This window comes from Anomaloglossus baeobatrachus, chromosome 7, assembly GCF_048569485.1.
Source record: "Anomaloglossus baeobatrachus isolate aAnoBae1 chromosome 7, aAnoBae1.hap1, whole genome shotgun sequence".
Classification (NCBI taxonomy): domain Eukaryota; kingdom Metazoa; phylum Chordata; class Amphibia; order Anura; family Aromobatidae; genus Anomaloglossus; species Anomaloglossus baeobatrachus.
The window spans coordinates 55,896,793-55,921,618 of record NC_134359.1 but is presented as its reverse complement, the minus strand read 5'-3'; the positions used below and the strand labels follow the sequence as shown (position 1 = coordinate 55,921,618).

General features: G+C 46.5%; 1 protein-coding gene across 1 annotated transcript in view; it reads right to left on the bottom strand.

The window, feature by feature from the left end:
• Positions 1-24,826, bottom strand: part of MYO3B (myosin IIIB) — a 544,035-nt gene that overhangs the window by 502,470 nt on the left and 16,739 nt on the right. The gene's annotated exons all lie outside the window — the stretch shown is intronic.

The window sequence follows — 24,826 nt, the reverse complement described above, 5'->3', positions numbered from 1 at the left end:
GTCCCTGGCACTCTCTGTTGATTGGGTCCCCGTAGCATAGGGCGTTTGGGGCCCGACTGTCCCTTTTGGGGTATCAGTCTCCTTCTCCGTATGGCGGGCAGTGCTGACCCTGTGGGGAGGTAATTGTCCGAACCCCGATCCTAGTTTACTGCTGATGCCCCCTGATTATTTGGTTCGGTGAAGTCCATGAATGTGTCCACACCGTGATTATCAAGCCTTGTAGAACTGGCGCCAGATCTAGGGCCCTGTGCGTGCTCTGGTCCCAGCGGTAATTGTCCATACCCGCCCTGGCGACCTCTCTCCTGTGCCCCCGGATCACCGTTGCACAGACCCAGCTCGAGCATGTCCGCGCACCTCTCTGTGTGCCACAGTTCTCTCTGAATGTGTGTGTGTGTGTCACCTCCCACCAGGCTGGCTAATCCCAGGACTCCTTCTTAACTCTAGACGACCATCCCCTTACTTGATTAACCCTTTAGCCTCGGTGTAGAGTGTAGAACTAGGATTTTGGTTGTGCTTTGGTGGTATCGGCACTGGTACTCCAGGTCCCAGGGGGTAGGTCCTCCATCCCCAAGAGGATGCAGTTCCTTGTAGTGCCTTTAGTGGCTCAGGGGTGCTACAATTTTAACATACAGCACCTCACATTATGGTTTTCTTCTGACCGTGTCTCTGAAAAGAGGAGAGAAAACAGGGACCAATTGCTCTAAATTATTACGAAACCATCTTATTTATATTGGAACATTCCAAACGTAAGATGATGGTGGAATAAGAAGGATCGGGGGTGATAAATTTCAGCCCCAAATCCTTTGCTCTATTAATTGATAAGCCGGCTCCAGAAGGGTCTGGCTGAAACTCACTGCCCTCTTCCCATGATGGGCACCAAGAGCAATCAATAGCTGGCTAATGAGTGGTCATCCAAGTATAGCCAGCTTTATCAAGGAAATGTTTATAGAGAATTTAGGCAACGTCAAAAGGACTCCAGTCTTGCATTGCAGCACACAGTTATTTCTGGGTCAGATAATCCTTCTGCCATTATAAAATAAATTATAGCTTAAAGGGATTCTGAGAGCTACCGTAGTTCATGCTGCTTGAACCAGAACCCTTAGTGCAGCCATGTATGTTTTACTCCAAAACTCTACAAAAATACTTTAGAAAGCCGTCTGACAATGATGGGACTAGACTAACCCAAGAGTCAGGTCCTTGGCAGCTTCTGCCTGCTCCACTCCCCTAGTCTGTGTGTATGGAGTGAGACCTGTCAGTCAAATGGAGCAGCGATAGAAACAAGCTAGTGGGGACCTGCCTATTAGACTAGTCACCTCATTCCTGGTTGGCTCTAAATCATCACAGCATTAAGTCTGTGTGCACACAGTGCGTTTTTATCGCACTTTTTGAGACATTTTTTTAGTGCAGTTTTGTCACAAAACTGCAGGCAAATCCGATGCCAACAAAGTCAATGAGAAGCCTGAAGTGTAGTGCACAAGTTGAGTTTTTTCTCCTTGCAAATTTGGTGCAGAAAATAATCTGCAGAATGTCAATTCTTTCAGCATTGTTGTCTGCATTTTTCACCATTGAAAGCAATGAAGAATATGCATGCAAAAAAGCAGCAAAAGCACAAAAAACGAGGCAAAAACGCCTCGTTTTTACACTGCGCTTTTCCCTCCAAGAGATGCAGAAATGGTGCAGAAATTTCTTTAACAAAATATTCAACATGTGCATATAGCCTTAAGGTAATCTATCACCAGGTTTTTGTTCCCCCATCTGAGAGCAGCATAATGTAGAGAATCAGAGACCCTGATTCCAGCAATGTGTCACTTACTAGGCTGATAAAATCAGTTTTATCTGATGCAGATCTAGCAATTCCTTGACTACTGACCTCTGCATAATCCATACCACACAAATGATTGGCCGCTTCCTGTGTACACTGTGCATAGGCACAAAGTTGCCAATTAGTGGTTGGTGTGGGCGGAGTTATACAGAGCTGAGGAATGTGGAGGTCTACATGGTAAAAGGTTTACTATTTCTCTAGCGATAGTCTTTGATTTTATCAAAACTGCAGCAAGTAGCCCACTTAAGGCCCAGTCACACACAACGACTTACCAGCGATCCCGAAAACGATGCGACCTGATAGGGATCGCAGGTATGTCGCTGGGAGGTCGCAGGTGAGATGTCACACAGCCAGATCTTACCAGCGATGCAGGAACAATACAGGTCGCAGTAGCGACCTGTATAACGATCTCAGCAGTCACTGGGACCCTGTCACACAGTGTCAAACACAGCGATGTGTCCTGCCCAGCAGGACATCGCCTTTGAAGAAAAAATGGCCTGGACCATTCTGCAACGACTAGAGATCTCACAGCAGGGGCCTGATCGCTGGTAGGTGTCACACATAACAAGATCGCTAACGGGATCGCTACTGCATCACAGAAACCGTGAGTCAGCTGCGATCTCGCTAGCGATTTCGTTATGTGTGACGGTACTTTAAGTGACACATTGCTGGAATCAGGATCTCTGCCCCTACATTATGCTGCTCTCAGATTAGGTCACAAAAACCTGGTGACAGATTCCCTTTAAGAATAGAACACACCTGACTGCAATGATAGAGCTGAGCGCTAATTTTGCTTGTTCATTGGTCGGCATGAATCAGCTGTCAGGTTACTTTTAACAATTGACAAGACTTGATTGATCTTATATTGGCTAACAAAACCATCAATATCATCATTAATCCAGACATTAAATCATCATACAGAGGCCATAAAGCAACCCCTGTAAACAGTATACAGTGCAGTATCTTCTCCTGTTATTTCTAGGTTACATATAGTTCTACGTTACATGTAGTTTCTGAAACCTACATCATGTGCTGTCAGTATACAACTCATATAACCTTGCAGTAATGGATTTTGGGAATTTCTGCAAAAAAACAATCAAAAATAAAAATATATGTCCTGTAAGTACCACCTCTTCTGGTCAAGGTGTTAACAATTATATACCTTTTTTGGATATCAAATAGTTGGGTGTCTCTTGTGTCTCCACAGTCTCTAGTTTTCATAGAGTTCTAAATGGTGTAACTTATGGCTAATTCACGTTATTGATTTTTTTTTTACCATTAGTATAAAAAGTTCCAAGTTTTCTCAAGCTTCTCTTATCAAACATGAAAATCACATTGTACACAGTGCTGTTTGATTTTTTTTTCACGGACCTTGCATTGGCGAGACTGATCCATGACCTGGATTAAAATTGGTAAAGTCTCCATGTCTTGGTGAGGAGCAGTTGATCCACAAAAAGCATGGACATGCTAGACTATAATGGGAAAGAGTTCTATCTGTGAAAAACTGCCGTCTGGATGAACTCTTACTAGTTTTGGCGTGATGCATTGCCAATACCATAGTTCTAAAAAGTCAGTTTTACCACTCAAGACCTTCGGAAGTAAGGGTGATAATCAGTATAATGAAGTCCACCAACTTTTTCCAAAAAGAGACTGTTGAATATAAAGGCATTAATTTCACATGTAACTTGCTCACGTATCGCATCTCCTGCGCCCCAAATATATAAAAAAAGACTGACCTGCACATTTAACAGGTGTGAACAGGTGCTAGTTGAAAACACAATATAACAACAAAACACATACAGCTGCACTCTCTAAATGCGAACAATGAATAAGGGAACTCTGGTATTGCATTACTGCCATACGAATACTTAAAAAAAAGAGATATTTAGCTTACGTATTGGCCAATGCATGTGAGCCCAGTAATCAGCGGCAAGGTATATCTTAATATTCCGGGACTCTAAGGCTATGTCCGCACTTTGCTTTTTTAGGCTGCTTTCACACCTCCGGTTTCTGCAATGCGGCACACTCCGGCACTATGCAGGAAAATCGCAACCGTTTTTTTTTGCTGCCGGTTGCAATTTTCCTGCATAGACTTTAATTAGTGCCGCATTGTGCCGCATGGCCTTGCGTTCCATCCGGTTTTTACCGCATGCGGCAGATTTAGCCGATGCGGCGGCCGGATGGAACGTTGCCTGGCACGTTTTTTCGTGCGGCAAAAAAACCCGCATCGCGCCGCATTCGGCCAATGCGGCGCATTTTTCAATGCATGCCTATGGCGGCCTGATGCGGCGCGATGCGGCAATAACCGCATCCGGCCGCCGCATGCGGTTTTTGCCACTGCGCATGCTCTGTAGCATGCCGCAAGCGGCAAAAACCGGACTGGCCGCAAAGGAAAAACTTATGCAAAGGATGCGGTGTTTTCACCGCATCCGTTGCATAGCTTGCACAGCCGGATTGAGCCGCAGAGCTCAAGCCGGATGTGTGAAAGCAGCCTTACCTGCTTTTTCGCTGCTTTTTCAACTGCAGCGTTTTAATGCCAAAATGCATGCGTTCTGCTTTTCAAGCAAAGTCTATGGGAATTTGGGATTTCTTGTGCGCACTATGCTGTTCAAAACGCTGCGTTTTTGTGGCAGAAATTTGGTCAAAAACTCTGCTTTTAGGCTATGTGCGCACTTTGCATCGAGGTACTTGCAGTTCAAAACGCAAATGGCAAAAACAATTGACATGTTGCTTCTTTAAAAAGCAGAGTTTTTGCCCAAATTTCTGCAGCAAAAACGCAGCGTTTTGAACAGCATAGTGCGCACAAGAAATCCCAAATTCCCATAGACTATGCTTTAAGATCAGAACGCAAGCATTTTGGCATTAAAATGCTGCAGTTGAAAAAGCTGCGAAAAAGCAGGTAAAAATGCAAAGTGCGGACATAGCCTTAAACGCTACAGTTGAAAAATCAGTGGAAAAGCAGGTAAAAAAGCAAAGTGCGGACATACCCTAACTCAAATGCCTCTATCTGGGTTAAAAACCTACATGTCTGGCAGGTAGGATCCTGCTATAAATGAGAATGAACACAGCCTGGTTACAGGCCGGAGTGCTCAATCAGAAAGAAATGCACTGCAAATAAATCAAAAAGATTGACCCGCACATCCAACAGATGTGAAGAGGTGCTAGCTGAAAACACAATATAATGACAAAACACATACAGCTGCACTCTAAAATGCCAACAATGAATAAGGGAACTCTGGTATTGCATTACTGCCATAGGAATACTTGAAAAAAAGAGATATTTAGCTTATGTATTGGCCAATGTATGTGCGCCCGGTAACCAGCAGCAAGGTGATCTCAATATTCCGAGACCTAACGCAAATGCCTCTATCTGGGTTAAAAACTTATTTGTCTGGGCAGTTAGGAACCAGCTATAATGGGGAATGAACACAGCCTGGTTACAGGGCTGAGTGCTCAATCAAAAAGAAATGCACTACAAATATGTCAAAAAGACTGACCAGCACATCCAACAGATGTGAACAAGTGCCAGCTGAAAACAATATAACGACAAAACACATACAGCTGCACTCTAAAATGCTAACAATAAATAAGGGAACTCTGGTATTGCATTGCTGCCATAGGAATACTTGAAAGAAAGAGATATTTAGCCTATGTATTGGCCAATGCATGTGAGTCCAGCAACCAGCGACAAGGTATATCTCAATATTCCGGGATCCTAACTCAAATGCCTCTATCTGGATTACAAACCTACATGTCTGGACAGCTATAAAGTGGAATAAACACAGCCTGGTACTGTCAAACACAGCAGTAGGAATGCACATCAATCAAGCAACAGATTTGTTGGCCAATGGAGCCTTATTTAACGTCTGTGTTCCTTAATCCGTGCCAGCCACTGTACCCTTTTTTATCCTAATCTGGTGTAGGGGTCTTTTTTAGATTGTTAATCTGCATTCTAGACTATTCTCCTTGTTACCCTCGCTGCTTTCATATTTGGACTTCTTCTCTTTACATATTTGGATCCAATTTTTTAAACTACTCCATGGATGCAACTTTGAGGACTCTTGTATACTAAAGGCTAAAAAGAAGGAAACCCCTGGACCCACCCTACTAAGAAAAGTGACTAGGACCTAATCTGACTATGGAAGCCCAAATTTGAGTTAAAAGACACATTTATTTACCCTTCAATCATTACATCAGGACAGAGGGGACTCTTGATTCATGTACTGGTCACACAATTGTATTTGTATCAAGGTTAAAAAAGAAAAACAAAAAAAACAAAGGAGGAGATATTTTAAGAACACAACTTCAACACGTGCATTAGAAAGCACACACAAGGCTGCGCCGTTTATAGAAGCCTTCGCTCTCTATGACGAAAGTGCCAGGCAGGAGAAGATTGATGTACTTGATAACAATGAGGCAACAAATTACAGTCATTTGAGGCGTTTACTGCATGGCTGCATTCACTGGCAGGCAATATAAAATAGACAGTAGCCATATCTCTATACTTATTCTTGATGGTATGCTCTGCCAGCAGCTGAGATGAAACATCCTGATCCAAAATAGCACTGCTTCTTGCAAGCAGTTTCCATTAGTGCACTGCCATACATCAAAGGAGGTGATAAAAAGCAGGAATTAGGGCCCTTGTGAATGTGTTTTTACTCACAACATTAGCTTGCAAACCATCCCTTTCCTGTCTCCGAGGCTCTCGCGTTGATGTCTTGGCATGTTTTCTAATTCTGTGGTGAAATTATGCGTTGAGATGAAAGTATTTAATTTGTAAATGACATTTTATTAGTCTTCTAATATTTTTTTTTTTATGCTTGCGCATTTAGTGCCACCGCTTTTTAGACAGGCCATCTATGACCTTGACCTTGACTAATGGCTAGGGATGAGTGGAACCATGGATTTTCAAGTTCACCAGGTTCTGCTGGACTTTAGTTAAAAATTCGGTTTAGTACGAGGACTTCAACCAAACTTGACTCCGAACCCCATATAAGTCAATGAGACCTGAACTTTGGTGCTGTAAAATGGTTGTAGTAAAGACAAGGAGGCTGCAAAAAGGAAGCAAAATAGGGGTAAGAGCAGAAAAAAAATGTGGATAGGGAATGAATTTTAAAAAAATGACGTGGGGTCCCCCCCTATTTCTGATAAGCCAAGGTAAAACAGTCATGAGCTGGTATTATTATGCTTGTAAGACCTATGGTTATTTGGCCCTTCCCAGCCTACAAATAGCAGCCCGCAGCCATGCCATAAGTGGCGCGTCCATTAGATGCACCAATTCTGACAGTTTGCCTGGCTCTTCCTGATTGACCTGGTGCGGTGGCAATCAGGGTAATGCTTTTGGGGTTAATGTCAGCAGTAAATTGACAACAGGCATCAAGTCCAGGGGTTAGTAATGGAGAGGCATCTATCAGCCACCTGTACCGCCCCGTGCTCGGCAGCCGAGCCGCTCGGATCCGGACCTTCAGTGGGTTGCTCGAGGGTCTCCGGACCCGGGGATCTCGCGGTCACTTCAACTGAAAGGGGGGTTGTGGTTTGGGGACGTAGATGTACGGCTGGAGCCGTGTTAAGTTCGTGTCACCACCCATGGGATGTGGTGAAGGTGGACACCACCGCTGCAGTTGCGGGGCACCCGGGGGAGATGTTTGTTAGCAAGTTGTTAACCCCTCCGTGGGCAGGGATGGTGGCCCCGGGACCCGTTGGGGGTGTTTGGCGGTGCAGGGAGATGGGCGACCGGAGGGTTCTGATGTACTCACTATTAGTAAACACACGAGTCTCTGGTAAACCAAGGTGATGGTGGTCGGTGCCCGCAGCCGGCTGCTGTCTGGTCCCCCACCCGGCTGGTGGTCTCTGTCTTTCTCCCGCACCTGTGTTGGATGGTGGTATGCCTGTGCTTGCAACTTCAGGAGTCCTTGTGGTTGCCTAAGGAGCCCTTTGCCTGCAGACGCTGGCCCGTGGGGATCTCTGAGCTGTGGCGGTGGCTGCTTATCCCCCTCGTTGGACTGTTGCCTTCAGTTGGGACTTTGGGTAGGACAGGACCTCTAGCCCTGGCCGCAATCAGTTAATTAGCTAGCCCCCAGTAGCTTCTGGACCTAGCTTCAGGGTCTGAGTACCCCCCCTTTGTGCTCCAGTTTCCGAGTCGGTTCCCCGGGTCGGTACCGGCGGGCTACAACCTTGTCCCGGTCCACCTCGGTTCCACCGAGCAGTCTTCCCGGCTCCTGCAGATGGAGACCACCGTCTGCCTCCTAGCCAAAGGTACCAGGGCTCCTACCTTGGCACCTGCTTAAATTGGTTTCTCTCCTCTGCTGGAGCTGCACACAGCTCCAGCCCACACACCTCTCCAACTTGAACTCTCCACCTTATCTGGCAACTTTCCTGCCCCAGGCTGTCTGAACTCCTCGGTGGGTGTTTTCCAACCGCCTGGTTCCACCCCCTGGTATGTCCATCAAGCCCTGAGGGGGGTGACTAGGGTTTAAATGTTTGGCTGTATGTTACCTATGAGGGACAGGTGTAATGCGGGGCCCTATTTGTGACTACCTGGCCCAGCCAGGGCGTCACACACCCCCATTACTAAACCGGTAAGTAGTAACTTTGAGGATTTTTTTAAATTAATAAATTGGTAAATGAGGTAGTATGTGGAAGTCTTAATTAAAATAAACTATTTTTTTCCTGTGTGTGTGTGTTTGTGTGTGTGTGTGTGTGTGTTTGTGCGTGTGTGTGTGTGTATGTGTGTGTTTTTTAACTGTACCCTTACTGGGTTATTAATGGGGGTGTCTGATAAATGCATATCTATTACTGACCCCTGGGCATGATGCCAGCTGTTAATTCAGAGCTGACATCAACCCAAAAAGTATTACCTGATTGCACCAGGGTAATTGGCAAAGTCCCAGAATTGGTGCATCCAATGGCTGCGCCAATTGTGGGGCAGCTGTGGACTGCTATTTTTAAGCTTGGAAGAGCCAAATAACCATGGGCCTTTCGAACCTAATAATATCAGCCTCCAGCTGTATACTCTACCTTGGCTAGTTATCAAAAATAGGGGCGACCCCATGCCATTTTTTAAAGCTATTTAAATAAATTTTAAAAAATGGCTTGGGGTCCCTTCTATTTTTGATAACCAGCCAAGATAAAGCAGACAGCTGAGGGCTGCAGTCTGTAGCTGTCTGATTTACCTGCACCTAATATCGAAAATAGGGGGGACCCTATGTCTTTTTTATTTAATTTATTTATTTTGCTCAAAGGAGCATACAGGTATCTCCCCATGCTGAAAAGCTTGTTCATTGACTGCTTTGCAGCCTTTCAATAAACTTTATTCAGCATCCGTACAGAACCCGAACTCCGAACTCAGACATGGATTTCTGTGAAAAGTTTGAATTCGAGAGCTGGACACTGGGAGTCTGGTACGAACCCCAAACTTTATAGTTCGGGTTCACTCATCCCTACAGATGATCGAAATGGACAGATTAATGTGAAATGCTATAAATCAAAATGTGTTAAGTGTTTACGCTATGCCTTTTTGTACATAATCTATTATTCATTCTGAAAAATGCATGCAAAATGTTGATAATAAACAATTACAGGAAGAAAAATTAAATCTTAAACTTTGCATATGCATTGTACCTTTTATTGAACTTGGAAAATGCATAAAAATTTTAAACAAAAGCATCCCAGCAATTCCTTACTTAACTTCCTATTTTCATTCGCCTTCTATGTTGTCTCATATCACAATTAAAATTAAAAAAAAACAACAACTTGTGAGACAATCCTGCAACAGGAGCCTCCCCCTTCTGCCTGTCGATAGTAGGACAAGATATCACCCCTTGTTCTCTGCAGTTCTTCTACAAGGCTGAAAACTTTGCAGCCCAATTACAGCCATTAAACAACCTACATCGAGCAACATGCAAGCCGATCAGCTGTCCTTTAATAACCTGTTTGGCAGAATTCATCAGCATATGTCCTATTTACACAGGATGATATGCTGCTAAAAACAATGACTTTAAAAAAAAAAGTTGACCGATACCACAAACTTTTTTAAACTAGGCTTTTCTCACTTGCTGTTTCTATGATTCATATTTTAATTAACATAACCTCTTAATAATGTATAAATGACAAGCTGTATTAGGTAATATACAGTATAGTGATGGGCGAGCGTGATCAGCACTGCTCGATACATGATAGAGTCTTGTCTTCTGAAAACTGTTTTCTTGTGCATTTTCTTTAGAAGAGGCTTCCTTCTGGGACGACAGCCATGCAGACCAATGTGATGCAGTATGTGGCGTATGGTCTGAGCATTGACAGGATGATCCCCACCCCTGTAACCTCTACGGCAATGCTGGCACCACTCGTACGTCTATTTTGAAAAGACAACCTCTGGATATGACGTTGATCTCATGCATTCTGCTTCTTTCGTTGAGCATAATGAAGCCTGTTCTGAGTGGAACCTGTCTTGTTAAACCGCTGTATGGTCTTGGCCACCGTGCTGCAGCTCAGTTTCAGGATGGTGATAATCGTCTTATAACCTAGACCATCTTTACGTAGAGCAACAATTTTTTTTTAGATAATTCTTTGCCATGAGGAGTTATGATGAACTTCCAGTGACGAGTATGAGAGAGTGTGTGAGCGATAACACCAAATGTAACACCCCTGCTCTCCAATCACATCTGAGATCTTGTAACACTAATGAGTCACATGATTCACAAGAGGTAGTAATGGCAGATACTATAACAGCTTTTAAAAAAGGGCTGGATGATTTCCTCAGTACACAAAACATTGTTGGTTATAAATGACTTAGTGACTAAATGTAGAACTGGTGGAGGAAGGTTGAACTAGATGGACCTAGGTCTTTTTTCAACCTAAGTAACTATGTAACTATGTAACTATGTAATTCCTGGGAGCGAAAATGGCTCATTGGACACAGTTTGTCCACTTTCACTTAAGTGTGTACTCACTTTTGTGGCCAGCAGTTTATACATTAATGGTTGCATGTTGAGTTATTTAGAGGGCACCAAATATACACCGTTATACAAGCTGCACACTGACTGCTTTACATTGTTTAAATGTGTCAGATTTTCAGTGCTGTCTCATGAAAAGATATAATAAAATATTTACAAAAATGGGGGGTGTACTCACTTTTGTGATATACTATATGTATACCTCCCAGGGGTAAATATTTTCAGCCCTTGCACTTAGTGATTAGGCTTTAGTTGTGTAGGAGTCCCACTCCTTCCAAATGGTAAAAAAAAAATGTTTTCTGAGGCCTTCCTCTACGTGTCTTGCTGGCTGTATTGCAATGCCTCCTTATAATTTTAGCTAGGTCTCTCACTGCGTGCATAGGCTTTCACAATTTCAGAGCCAGAATCTTTTTTAAGTTGTACCATAATTGAACCATAGTGCCTCTTGTACGTCTCTTGCTGGTTGTATTACAATGCCTCCTTTTTATTCTTTGATAGGCTTTGCACTTAGTGCATAGGCTTTATTAGTCAAGGAATCCCAATCTTTCAAAATGATAAAAACATTTTGTCTGGGGGCCTCCTCTACGGGTCTTACAGGGGTTATTGAAATACCTCCTTCTAATTTTTGGCAAAACTTGCACATTGTGCATAGCCTTTATGAGTGTAACAGTTCCACTACATAACAATTTTAACAGAATCAGGACATCCTTTATGTCTAAACTGAGCACACACGGCGAGAACAACGGAGTGAGTGGAACGCAATAAAAAAATTTGCATTCCATCCGTACCAATGTTTCTCTATGTGGTAGCTCTCATAAGTGATTTATATTTTGCTCAGCCCTAATCGGACCGAGAAAACAATTGCAGCATGCTGCGAATCTAATCCGATTTGTTTTCACTCGCACCCATACAAGTCTATCACCTCTTGCATACACCTGAGGCTGCTCCCTTTACTCCCTAACGTCCCTATATGAGTTTTTTCACCCATCACCGATCACGTGCCTAGGCCCTTGCTTGCCCTAAACTCACCCTGGCTAATGAGAAGACCAGTAAGAGCACTAGTCTCACCACTGCAATAATTTAGCACAAGGGTACAAAGATACACAGGGAAATAGACACAAAAGGAAAATACTCCAAGCAACACCAATACAGCTAACACCACAGCTGCAATTGTCACAAAATTTCAGGTTCTACCAGAGACCGGCTCCTTCCAAAGTGGACAGTTTAGATATGTGAATCTATAACCGACATCAGATGGTAAGACACGTGAGTATTTATAGCAAAGGAGAGTGGTCACAAAGTGCTGCACCTGAGATAAAGGCTAACCAGATAGGAAGAAGTCTTTAACCCCTACAGCACCAAAATAAAGCAAATACATTGAAACATAAGATGCAGACCTGTACACAATAAGGTGCTGTGACCGTGTGGTCCCAGAGTCACCAGTGATCCCCCCCCAGAGCGGGGCACACCCATGACACTTATCTCTTTGGCCCCTGTGCGGTTGCACAATGGAATGTCCACCCCTAAATCAAGGATTCTCATACTTTGCAGCACGAAGTTGTATTCAAAATGTCTATGCTGTACAGCAGGTAAGGGAAAGGAAATCTACTCTATAATGTCCTTGCATCAGCATCTTGTCATTATCAGAGTGAAAAGTTGAGGTACATATTGTGAAAATGTTATCTGTGGGGGCAGAAGGAAACCGTAATGTCAAATAAAAAGACAGCCATTGAAGTGAATACAGAAAATGATCAGTAAGTGTATCCAGCAGTGTTACGATCCTCTTACAGGGGTCCCACCAATCAATCTGTTGTCACTTCTATTGTGTGAAGGTATTGATTAGATCTGCATCAGCTTCACCCTTGCAGAATAAAGTGAGAGATTTGGGAAGGATTGGAGCTCCGGTTCTGAGATCAGCTGCTTTTTTTCATTGTTCAGACTTAATGGAGCAGCTCTGATGTACAGTAAGTGCCTATGAGATTAGCATCAGCTGAAACAAATGAGCAATTTAAAGATGTTTAATGTCAACTCGGATTGATGATTCATAGGGTGCACTGTCAATGAGCAGGAAACTGGAGCCATGCCATTAGAAAGAGTAATATACAGACAGTCCATTTTCCAGACTTTATCTGACTCAACGACATACAGCGAGATATATGGCTATAATAATCCGTGTAGAGTTTAACACTCACATATCATATAAAACGTACGTTTTACGGTTTGCGAGAGCACAATATTCTGTACATTTCACCTCCCTTAATGCATATATGAAGGAAGATACCAGCCACGGGCCATTTGGGCGCCAAACACCTTCGTTAAGGAGCCACTGTATGAAGAGGGGAACTCGGGTGGGGGGAACGACACTTACTGGTTTCTTCAGGTCGATGTACGTCACCACACTGGCGATCATCGACGTAGACAGTCAGTAACACACGTGTCACCAGTGCTCACTTAGCCAACCAGAAAGTTCACTTTATTCTTCACAGATATGTCCTTACTTTGCTTCCTTCCTCTCAATGTAGGGTACCACCTTTTCACCTGCCCCCCTCCACTATCTTGGATCTTGTCCTTAAAGGGAGCCTGTCAGCAGATTTGGGGCCTATAAGCTGCGGCCACCACCAGTGGGCTCTTATATACAGCACTCTAACATGCTGTATATAAGAGCCCAGGCTGCTTTGTAGAACGTAAAAATGACTTTATAATACTCACCTAAACGGTCGCGGTGGAGTTGGGTCAGATGGATGTCTCCGTTCTCCGGTGCTGGTGCCTCCTCTTTCGGCCATCTTTGTCGTCCTTCTTCTGAAGCTGGGGTGCATGACGCGTCCTACATCATCCACACTCGCCGGCATTGAGGTCCTGTGCAGGCGCACTTTGATCTGCCCTGAGCAGGGCAGATCAAAGTATTGTAGTGCGCCTGCGCAGGACCAGCGAGTGTGTATAACGTAGACGCATCATGCACACAGGCTTCAGAAGGAGGACGAAGATGGCCGAAAGAGGAGGCGCCGGCACCGGAGAACGGAAACGCCCATATGACCCAACTCTACCGCAGTGATCATTTAGGTAAGTATTATAAAGTGATTTTTACATTCTACACAGGAGCCTGGGCTCTTATATACAGCATGTTAGAAGACTGTAAATAAGAGCCCACTGGTGGTGGCCGCAACTTATAAGCCCCAAATCTGGTGACAGGTTCCCTTTAAGCTCCAAGGTCTGTGTCTCCTTGCCCCTGACTCCACTCACATTCGTCCGATATTGGGCTCTGGCAGCTCTCTAGCCAGACAGCTCTCTGAGCCCTCTAGGGTGAGCCATAGGCTCCGGACCTCTCGAGGTTACCTTAGGGTTCCCTAACTGGCCTTAGCATCGAGACCACATCTTCCTACACTCGAACCCTATTCTAGATTGGCTTCTCTAGAGACCTCCCAACTCTCCTCTTTCCCCTTCTGTCACTTCCCCTTTAACACTAGAACTACTGGACTCGTGACACCTATATTAGAAATACAAAGTGCAAAGAATTCAAAATGACTACCTCAGTACTTCTAGTGTTAAACCCAATTTTTTTTATCCTGCAGCTATCTCAGCCCAACCACTAGATGGCGCTTTTGGTAACAGTACCGCTCTACTGTATCTGGAACCTGCACCTAGCTAGCAGCATAACATATCAACATACACATTTAGCAATAAGTGTAACACATTGTACTCTACATAACCATATACTTTACTTTGCACGGCTCGATCACCTCCTACACATGTGTATGTAAAAGAAAAATATATTTTAATATGTAGATAATACATCTCTAAGTTTCATGTTGGATCATTTTTTAATTAAATTTATTGTTTGTAGGTTCATGGACTGAAATTGCTGATGCACATTAGACAGATGGTGGGTAACCACTACCTTTCCCAGTTCTTCCATAAACATTCACACTTAGTATGGCTATTTCAAAGTACAGTGGAACCTTGGTTAACGAAAACAATCCGTTCTGGGAGTGTTCTTGTTAACCAAGTTACTCGTTCAGCAAAGCAAGATTTCCCATAGGAAATCATTACAATGCAGACAATTTGTTCCACAACTTGTTAAATATCCCATCCTGGTCCCCTATTGTACCATTCCACACACATACAAACACACACAAACACACACAAGCACGCACAAACACACACAAACACGCGCACGCACACATATTATGCTCACCTTACCTTCCATTCCATAGAAGACGAGGAAGGAACTTCTGCTGCCAGCGCGCTGACATCAAAGGCAGGAGCCGCTTTCCTCTGATTGTCCAGCGCGCTGCCTTTGAGTAGCGGCTGGCAGTGGAAGTTCCTCCCTCATCGCGATGGTTACCCGATTCACATCCTATAGCGGCGAACTACAAGAACCATGAGGCCGGCGATGGAACGGAAGGTAAGGTGAGCATAATATGTGTGTGCGTGCGTGTTTGTGTGTGCTTGTGTGTGTTTCTGCTTGTTTGTGCGGACTGCACGAGCGGGTTAGAGCACGGTGGATGTACGGAACCGGAAGTGTGTGCGGTGAGTATTTTCCTCGTACAGCAAAGCTTTCTCGTAAATCGAGTTACAAATTTACAGAAAGCTTTGCTTGTTAAGCGAAATACTTGCTAACTGGGTTACTCGTTAAGCGAGGTTCCACTGTAAAGGCCATTGGAAGAAATGGTTTATTACTTGTGGCAACAAAGTATTGAAAATCAATATGCCTGAATCTTCTTTTTCACCAAATCAGCTATCAGTGAAAGTTGATACCAAAGGTTTGACCAGAAATATAGAAGCAAGAAAAAAAGAAAGTCAGCTCACACTTCCATCCTCATATGAGGTCTCCTGGAATTCGCACGGAAAGGCTTGGGTCCGAGCCGATAAGCAAATATATAAAAAGCAGAAGACATCCCGCGATTGAGAACCAGTATTGAAGATGTAAAATTGGTCATCTTTAATACAGTGGTACCTCGCTTAACGAGTAACCCTCTTAATGAGAATTTCGCTATACAACCAAAGCTTTCTGTAAATTTGTAACCTGCTTTATGAGAAAGCTTTGCTGGACGAGCGAAATTCTCACCGCACTCACTTCCGGTTTCGTCCATCCACCACACTCTGACCCGCACTTGCAGTCCACACAAACACACACATGCACGCACAAACACACACACACACACACATGTACTCACAAACACACACACACACGCACGCACACACAGTATTATGCTCACCTTACCTTCCGTTCCACCGCTGGTCTGATTGTTCTTGTAGTTCCCAGGTACATCGCGACGTCCTCGCGGCGAACTACAAGACCCAGGAGGCCTGCGATGGAACGGAGGGTAAGGTGAGCATATAATATAACATAACATGTTTACCTTTCGTTTCATCGCCGGCCTCCTGGGTGCTGTAGTGCGCCGCTCCAGTCCACGCTGTGTATCTGCATCCATAGCGATGAGGGAGGAACTTCCTGTCACCGCTAATGAAAGGCAGAGCGCTGGCCAATCAGAGGCAAGCGGCTCTGCCTTTGACGTCAGCGCTCTGGCCGGGAACTTCCTGCCTCGTCGTTATGGTAACGCGTTACACAGCCCGGCCCCGACCCAGAGAACAGCAAGTCCCAGCAGACCGGCGATGGAACGGAAGGTAAGGTGAGCATATCATATTTGTGTGTGCATGCGTGTTTGTGTGTGTTTGTGTGAGTTTATGTGTGTTTGTGCATGTGTGGAATGATAGAATAGGGGACCAGGATGGGACATTTTAGAAGTTGTGGAATGGATCGTCAGCATTGCAATGATTTCCTATGATAAACCTTGCTCTGCTGAACGAGTACCTTGATTACCAAGCACAGTCCCAGAACGGATTGTTCTCGTTAAGCAAGGTACCACTGCATATCCAAAATTAAACCATCCAACACACGGTTATTAACCATGGTTAAGACATAGCCATTGCCACTTTAGAAATGCTTTGGTTTTTAGGGGTGCACCATGCACCTATTTTTGTTGCCACTGTCTATTTGAATGGTTTAGTATTGGATAAACTAAAGCTGACCACTTCAGTCTTTATAAGAGGTTCTCCTTCATTGCCGGATCTCTTCTGTTTTCTCTACAAATGTTTCACCAGTTACATACAAGCTATTTAACCAGCTAAGGGGGTCCCACTAACCCATTTAAGGAGATGAGTACTATTAAAACATATGATAGTGGCACCGACTGTTACGGGAAGACCGGCAGATTAGGACCAGGGGGTATATATCCTAATCGCCAGTCGGGGCCCACCGTGCTCCAGATGACAAAGGAGCTGCTGGCACCTGAGGGTTAGGCGGAGACTATAGAGCTGGATGGCTCTGAGATAACCCAGGAACTCTGGGAACCGGTCACGTGTGTTGGGACACGTCAGACCGGACAACAACCCGATTAGCGTTTTGGTGCACCTAGCGCTACACCAACCACGTGTGCAGGAAACACGTCAGGCCGGGTGGTAACCAGGTAGCGTTGACCGGAAGACCGACACGAAAGCGCCCTGTCGGCCACGTGTGTAGGACACGTCAGGCCGAGCGGTCCTCCGATTAGCGTTTCTGGCCACCTCTCGACTGGCCACGTGTGTGTAGGACACGTCAGGCCAGATGGGTACACCAGTAGCGTTGACCGGAAAGCCGAGGAGGATAAGGAACACCCTGTTAACTCCACAGGGGTCCTGGGGTACGCTGTCCGTGCGCGTAGGGGGCACAACCGGACAGGTGGCGCAGCAGGTGCGTTGTCCGTGTGCGTAGGGGGCACATTCGGACGGGTGGCGCATCAGGTGCGTTGTCCGTGTGCGTAGGAGGCACAATCGGACAGGTGGCGCAGCAGGTGCGTTGTCCGTGTGCGTAGGGGGCACAATCGGACAGGAAGCACAGCAGCCGCAGCCCAGTTAACGCCACTGGGCTGCTATAGCAAGACTGGAATGGCAGGAGGGAAGCACGGCGCCTGACCCTGATGTGCCGAGCCACGAATCTTGGCGTGACAGGCACCGTTCACCTAACCCTACCTACCGCTTCCCAACATAGGCTTATGCCGCAATGAGGCTCTAACATGGAGGTGTGCTCTGACTGAGCAAAAGTGAAGACTGCGCCCCTCCATGTCTCCAGCCCCTTTTATAACCTGGGTCCGCCCCAAACCCAGGGTGGAACCACCAAGGTCCAATAGCAGAGTGCCATGTCATCAGTGACGTCACATGCGACCTATCCGGAACCGCCACGTCATTGATGACCTCATGGCAGCCACGCCCCAAACACTTCACCAGTCATCGTCTGACGACCAATACTGAGGTGCCAGATCATAGGGGCGGGCCTCTGCGAGCCAGTCCGGAGTTGCCACGTCATCAGGACACCTGACACCCTCTGCCCTATCAGGGCCTGCCACCTCACGGACATGCTCAGTGAGGTCCTTACCGGACCTAGCCTCTGATGCACTAAGTGCCTGAGCATGGTCAGTAGCCTGAGCCACAGGCTTAGAAAGCAGACTATCAATTTGAGCATGCTCAGTAGGCACATCCCAGAACTTAGACACAGCACGAAGTCCAAGTACCTGTGCAAAGAGGCTGTTAGGGTTAATTGTGGGAGCATGCTCAGTAGCCTTAAACGAGGACTTAGTCTCAGACATAACACAAACAGGCTGAGCATGCTCACTAGGCAAAACACCGGGCTTAAACTCTGGCTGGGGTAAATCGGCGCACGCATGCGCACTAGCCGCCTCTCCACACTTAGACGTGGTGGAAGGAACAGCCAACTGGACGACCCGAGGCACGGCCAAGAGCGGCAGCCTGCGCCTGGGCGCAACAGGAACCGCAGCAGGCTGCTTGCGGCTATGGCGGCGCCGGTTCGTAACAGTACCCCCCCCTCTAGCGGCCCTCCCACTCGAATGGTCTATAGTCGCCACAGATACCACTGAGCGACGGGCGGAAGATGGAGACATGCAGTGAGAGCTACAAGACTCGCTCCACCGCGTAATCACCCCAGACGACCAGTCGATCTGTGGGGAATGCCGCTTCAACCAAGGAATACCCAGCAGAATATCATCTGCACCCTTAGGGAGAACCAGAAATGAAATTGTCTCCCTATGCCCAGATGACATGGCAAGGGTAATGGGCACTGTCCGCTGGTGAATTACCTTGGGCAACAAGGACCCATCCACCACACGGACTCTCACTGGCCTTGGCATTTGCACCAGCGGGATGGCATGCCGCCGGGCATAAGAGGAGGAGATGAAACTATCCCCAGCACCTGTGTCCACACTTGCCGTTGTGGACCATGTTGACCCCTTAAAGGAAATGGACGCGGGAAATGTCACCAGAATGGATGACGCAGAGTCCAGTCTACCTCCAGCTATGGTCACCAATCGTGGTCGCTTATCCTGACGCTTTGGGAAACGGTTGGCATAATGACCATACTGCCCACAAGCGAAACAGGAAATGCCCTTGCGACTCGAAGACCTAGCAACACCAACCCTAGAGATGTCCATAGGGACAGAGATGTCCTCTAAGGGAGGTGCAGTAGGAGAGACCACTACAGTGGCTGAACGACCCTCTGACCTGCGCTCCAGCTGACGTTCGGAGGTCCGCAGGTCAATGCGGGTAGCCAGAGTCATGAGGCCCTCAAGGGTAGTTGGTACCTCACGCGACGCTAATGCGTCCTTCACGTGCGAGGCTAATCCCCTACAGAACAGTGGAATGAGAGTCCTCTCTGACCACCCCAGTTCTGCAGCAAGTGTCCGGAAACTCACAGCATATTGACTTGAGGAGGTACGCCCCTGCTCCAAAGTCAGTAGCTGTAGGGCCGAGTCGTGAGTGACCTGAGGCCCCAGGAACACTTGTCGTAAGGACTCCAAAAACTCCTTAGAGTCCTGTACTACAGGGTCATTCCTCTCCCACAATGGTGTAGCCCACTCCAGTGCTCTATCGGAGAGCAAGGAGATGATAAACCCCACCTTCGACCTCTCTGTAGGAAACCGTGCAGCCAACAGCTCTAGATGGACTGAGCACTGGTTCACGAATCCCCTACATGCCTTGCTGTTCCCCGTAAACTTGTTGGGCAGCGAGAGGTGAAGGAGGGTTGGAGTAGGCTTGGTGACGGACACCATTGCAGCCGCTTGAGCCACCACATCATCCATATCAGCAGCAAGAGCAGACTTCTCCAGAGACCTCACTCTGGCATCAAGCTGCAGCATGAACTGATGTAGCTGCTCCATCTCCGCCATGCCAGCCAGACCCTGGCGCAGACTTACTGTTACGGGGGGACCGGCTGATTAGGACCAGGGGGTATATATCCTAATCGCCAGTCGGGGCCCACCGTGCTCCAGATGACAAAGGAGCTGCTGGCACCTGAGGGTTAGGCGGAGACTATAGAGCTGGATGGCTCTGAGATAACCCAGGAACTCTGGGAACCGGTCACGTGTGTTGGGACACGTCAGACCGGACAACAACCCGATTAGCGTTTTGGTGCACCTAGCGCTACACCAACCACGTGTGCAGGAAACACGTCAGGCCGGGTGGTAACCAGGTAGCGTTGACCGGAAGACCGCCACGAAAGCGCCCTGTCGGCCACGTGTGTAGGACACGTCAGGCCGAGCGGTCCTCCGATTAGCGTTTCTGGCCACCTCTCGACTGGCCACGTGTGTGTAGGACACGTCAGGCCAGATGGGTACACCAGTAGCGTTGACCGGAAAGCCGAGGAGGATAAGGAACACCCTGTTAACTCCACAGGGGTCCTGGGGTACGCTGTCCGTGCGCGTAGGGGGCACAACCGGACAGGTGGCGCAGCAGGTGCGTTGTCCGTGTGCGTAGGGGGCACATTCGGACGGGTGGCGCATCAGGTGCGTTGTCCGTGTGCGTAGGAGGCACAATCGGACAGGTGGCGCAGCAGGTGCGTTGTCCGTGTGCGTAGGGGGCACAATCGGACAGGAAGCACAGCAGCTGAAGCCCAGTTAACAGCACTGGGCTGCTATAGCAAGACTGGAATGGCAGGAGGGAAGCACGGCGCCTGATCCTGATGTGCCGAGCCACGAATCTTGGCGTGACAGGCACCGTTCGCCTAACCCTACCTACCGCTTCCCAACATAGGCTTATGCCGCAATGAGGCTCTAACATGGAGGTGTGCTCTGACTGAGCAAAAGTGAAGACTGCGCCCCTCCATGTTGTCTCCAGCCCCTTTTATAACCTGGGTCCGCCCCAAACCCAGGGTGGAACCACCAAGGTCCAATAGCAGAGTGCCATGTCATCAGTGACGTCACATGCGACCTATCCGGAACCGCCACGTCATTGATGACCTCATGGCAGCCACGCCCCAAACACTTCACCAGTCATCGTCTGACGACCAATACTGAGGTGCCAGATCATAGGGGCGGGCCTCTGCGAGCCAGTCCGGAGTTGCCACGTCATCAGGACACCTGACACCCTCTGCCCTATCAGGGCCTGCCACCTCACGGACATGCTCAGTGAGGTCCTTACCGGACCTAGCCTCTGATGCACTAAGTGCCTGAGCATGGTCAGTAGCCTGAGCCACAGGCTTAGAAAGCAGACTATCAATTTGAGCATGCTCAGTAGGCACATCCCAGAACTTAGACACAGCACGAAGTCCAAGTACCTGTGTAAAGAGGCTGTTAGGGTTAATTGTGGGAGCATGCTCAGTAGCCTTAAACGAGGACTTAGTCTCAGACATAACACAAACAGGCTGAGCATGCTCACTAGGCAAAACACCGGGCTTAAACTCTGGCTGGGGTAAATCAGCGCACGCATGCGCACTAGCCGCCTCTCCACACTTAGACGTGGTGGAAGGAACAGCCAACTGGACGACCCGAGGCACGGCCAAGAGCGGCAGCCTGCGCCTGGGCGCAACAGGAACCGCAGCAGGCTGCTTGCGGCTATGGCGGCGCCGATTCGTAACACCGACACTGTTACATATTTTGCATCCCTGGAACGTCAAGCAGAGAAGAACACTAGTGCACCATCACACACAAACTTTTGTTTAATGAAGTTTTTGTACCCATGAAGACGTTTAAAAGAACAATAGCTCAGCAATACTAATACAATACTATCAAACGCCATAACACACAAGAATTAGAGCTTGTTCACACGTTGCGTGTTTTACGCATTTTCAAGTTTGTTTTATGAAATTTCACGCACATTCTGCTTATTTTTTATTTACTGATGTACCCATCAAAGCATTTTGGGTGTTTTTTTTCAAAATGTTACTGACATCATCACCGCTCATCACAGTCACCGGGTATTGAGGAGCGCAGCCTTACTCGTTGTGAGGCTCTATGGGATCTATGTATTTGAGGATCATCACAGGGACCGCTGGACTATGTTGAAACTTTGCTTTCTAATAAAATGTGGAACAGTTTTTTTTTTTTTCTTTTTCCTTTTTATGTCTTTCAGGTTTCTCTTTCTGGACTACATTGGATTGCTTGGACTATTTCGGACTTGTAGGTTTTTTTTTTTAATAAATTGGGGAAAAGTTGGGGAGTATTTTTACAATCAAATCTTTTTGTGTGTGTTTTCTTCTTTTGACTTACTGGGTTAGTAGTGGGGGTATCTAATAGACTCCTCTCCATTACTAACACCAACCATTGCTTGATGCCAGCTGATACTACACACCTGACATCAACCCTAAAAACCATTTCCTCAATTGCCACAGCACCAGAGCAATCAGGAAGAGCTGAGGCAAAGAGCCAGAATTAGTGCATCCGATGTAATGCGCCACTTCTGGGGCAGCTGCAGGCTGGTACCTTTAGGCTGGGAAGGGCCCAATAACCATGCACCTTCCCAGTCTGAGAATGTCAGCCCCCAACTGTCTTCTTTACCTTTGCTGGTATCAAAAATAGGGGAGACCCCACATTGTTTTTTATTAATTATTTATTAGGTTAAACCAGACTAAACAACCTCTAGTCCCATATGAAAGGCACTAAACGGTGCAAGCTTATAATGGATGGCATACGCATGTCATATGGATGATACGCGAGAAAATATTTACACACTTGCATTGCACTCGCATGACAAAAGATCACCCAAAGGGAATCCACTTGCCCAACTTTTCAGGATTGGAATGGGACCGATTTTTTTTTACGTGAATGTAAGCAAGCCCTACAGAATGGTAAAAACTCGCAAGTAAAAACACATAAAAATGCACATACTGAATGGCATTACTTGGCAGCCAGACTGGCTTGCAAAGTCTCCTTAAGGAGAATAGTGTTCCCCCGTGGTCCCCACATAGCTTTCTCATGAGCCAGATCAGACACCCCCATACTTTGCACTGACGAGGGGCAAGCACCCCGAAACACCGTGTCTGCAAATTGGGATTCTGATCTGGCTTATATATCCTGAGTCATATTGCAAAGGATTGTTGAAAATCCACTTGTGACTTTTAGGATCGCTACTTCCAATAGGTGGCACTGTGCTAGAGTTTGTCTCCTTTACTGGAGAGACAATTTGAATATTTCTTAGAGGGGCGTGGGAGCTATAAGTCCCCTCACTTGGCAGCCAGACTGGCTTGCAAAGTCTCCTTAAGGAGAATAGTGTTCCCCCGTGGTCCCCACATAGCTTTCTCATGAGCCAGATCAGACACCCCCATACTTTGCACTGACGAGGGGCAAGCACCCCGAAACACCGTGTCTGCAAATTGGGATTCTGATCTGGCTTATATATCCTGAGTCATATTGCAAAGGATTGTTGAAAATCCACTTGTGACTTTTAGGATCGCTACTTCCAATAGGTGGCGCTGTGCCAGAGTTTGTCTCCTTTACTGGAGAGACAATTTGCATACTGAATGCAGCATTTTTCCCGCTAACACTCTGAGTTTTGGTGCAGAAAATTCACCTGCATATACTCAATGTGTGCACATAGCCTTGGAAAACCACTGCTTTAGATGGTCAATGATGGTCTAATCAACTATTGTACAAATTCTCAATGATCTAGAGGCAAAACGTTTATCGTCACTAGATCACGAAGGACTAAACAATATATCATCAATGACAGAACAGTAACCCATCATCAGGGAAGGTGGGGGAGACATTACATGGTCTATTAGGAGCAGTAGGTACTGTAACATGCTGAATGGATGCATCTTTAGACGTATATATTGTCAAGCCTTCAGGCTGATATATTATCTGGCTTGTCTTCCTGGCATATGTTAGCTCTCCTGTTACTAGCTATTTCAATTCTGAATACTGGACTACCTGCGCAATCTTGTCAGCTAGTTCAAGTCCATATTGTCCTGAAATTATGCATGTATAACATCTTTTGACACCTGAAGATTCTTCACCAAACTCTGCCCATAGCGTAGGTGCCAGTTCATGCTAAATTGGACCAAAAATGTGCTAGCAGTCAGGGTTTCCAACTGTGCGTAAATCTCTTAATGGGATGTCCTGGGATTTGTGACTTTTTTTTCCAGTGTCCATGAACACCCTTGATTTTTTTGGAGGCTGGTAGTATTGAGCAGGTCTCTGTGATTGTAATTATCAATATTTTCTAGTTCCAAGTAGATGTTGGTTATGTTTTGATATCAGTAAATTTAGCAATAGACATATCTTACTCATAACCTTTTTAATTCATTAAGGTTTTTAAATTTGTACTTAAAAAATATTGGTTCAAAACAAATTGCAGCTGTTCTGCAGCATTCATCAGAGGACACTACATATTGGATACAGCTCCGCTCAATGTGTTTACATCCGGCCAACTGCTTAGAATGGAAGAGCTGATCACTGGGGTCCAGGTGGCAGACCCACACCAACTTGATATTGATCCCCTATGCAAAAGATAGGACATCAATACATCCTACTCGGACAACCCCTTTAAAGGGGTGGTCCTTTACACAGCACAGTGGCCACACATCGATGTAAAGCTCATAAAGAAGGCTTTTCTCAAATACGTTGTGTAGTCAATTGTGCCTCTGAGTGGCACTGTTGTGGTCCACTCATCCACATCACGTGAACCCTGGGCTCCGTGACCTCTGAGATCCGGAGATGTCACATCAACTTCCAGTTAACCCGACATCATCGAGGTGGGCACCAGACTCCGTGCGTGACTGGGCTGTGTGCGG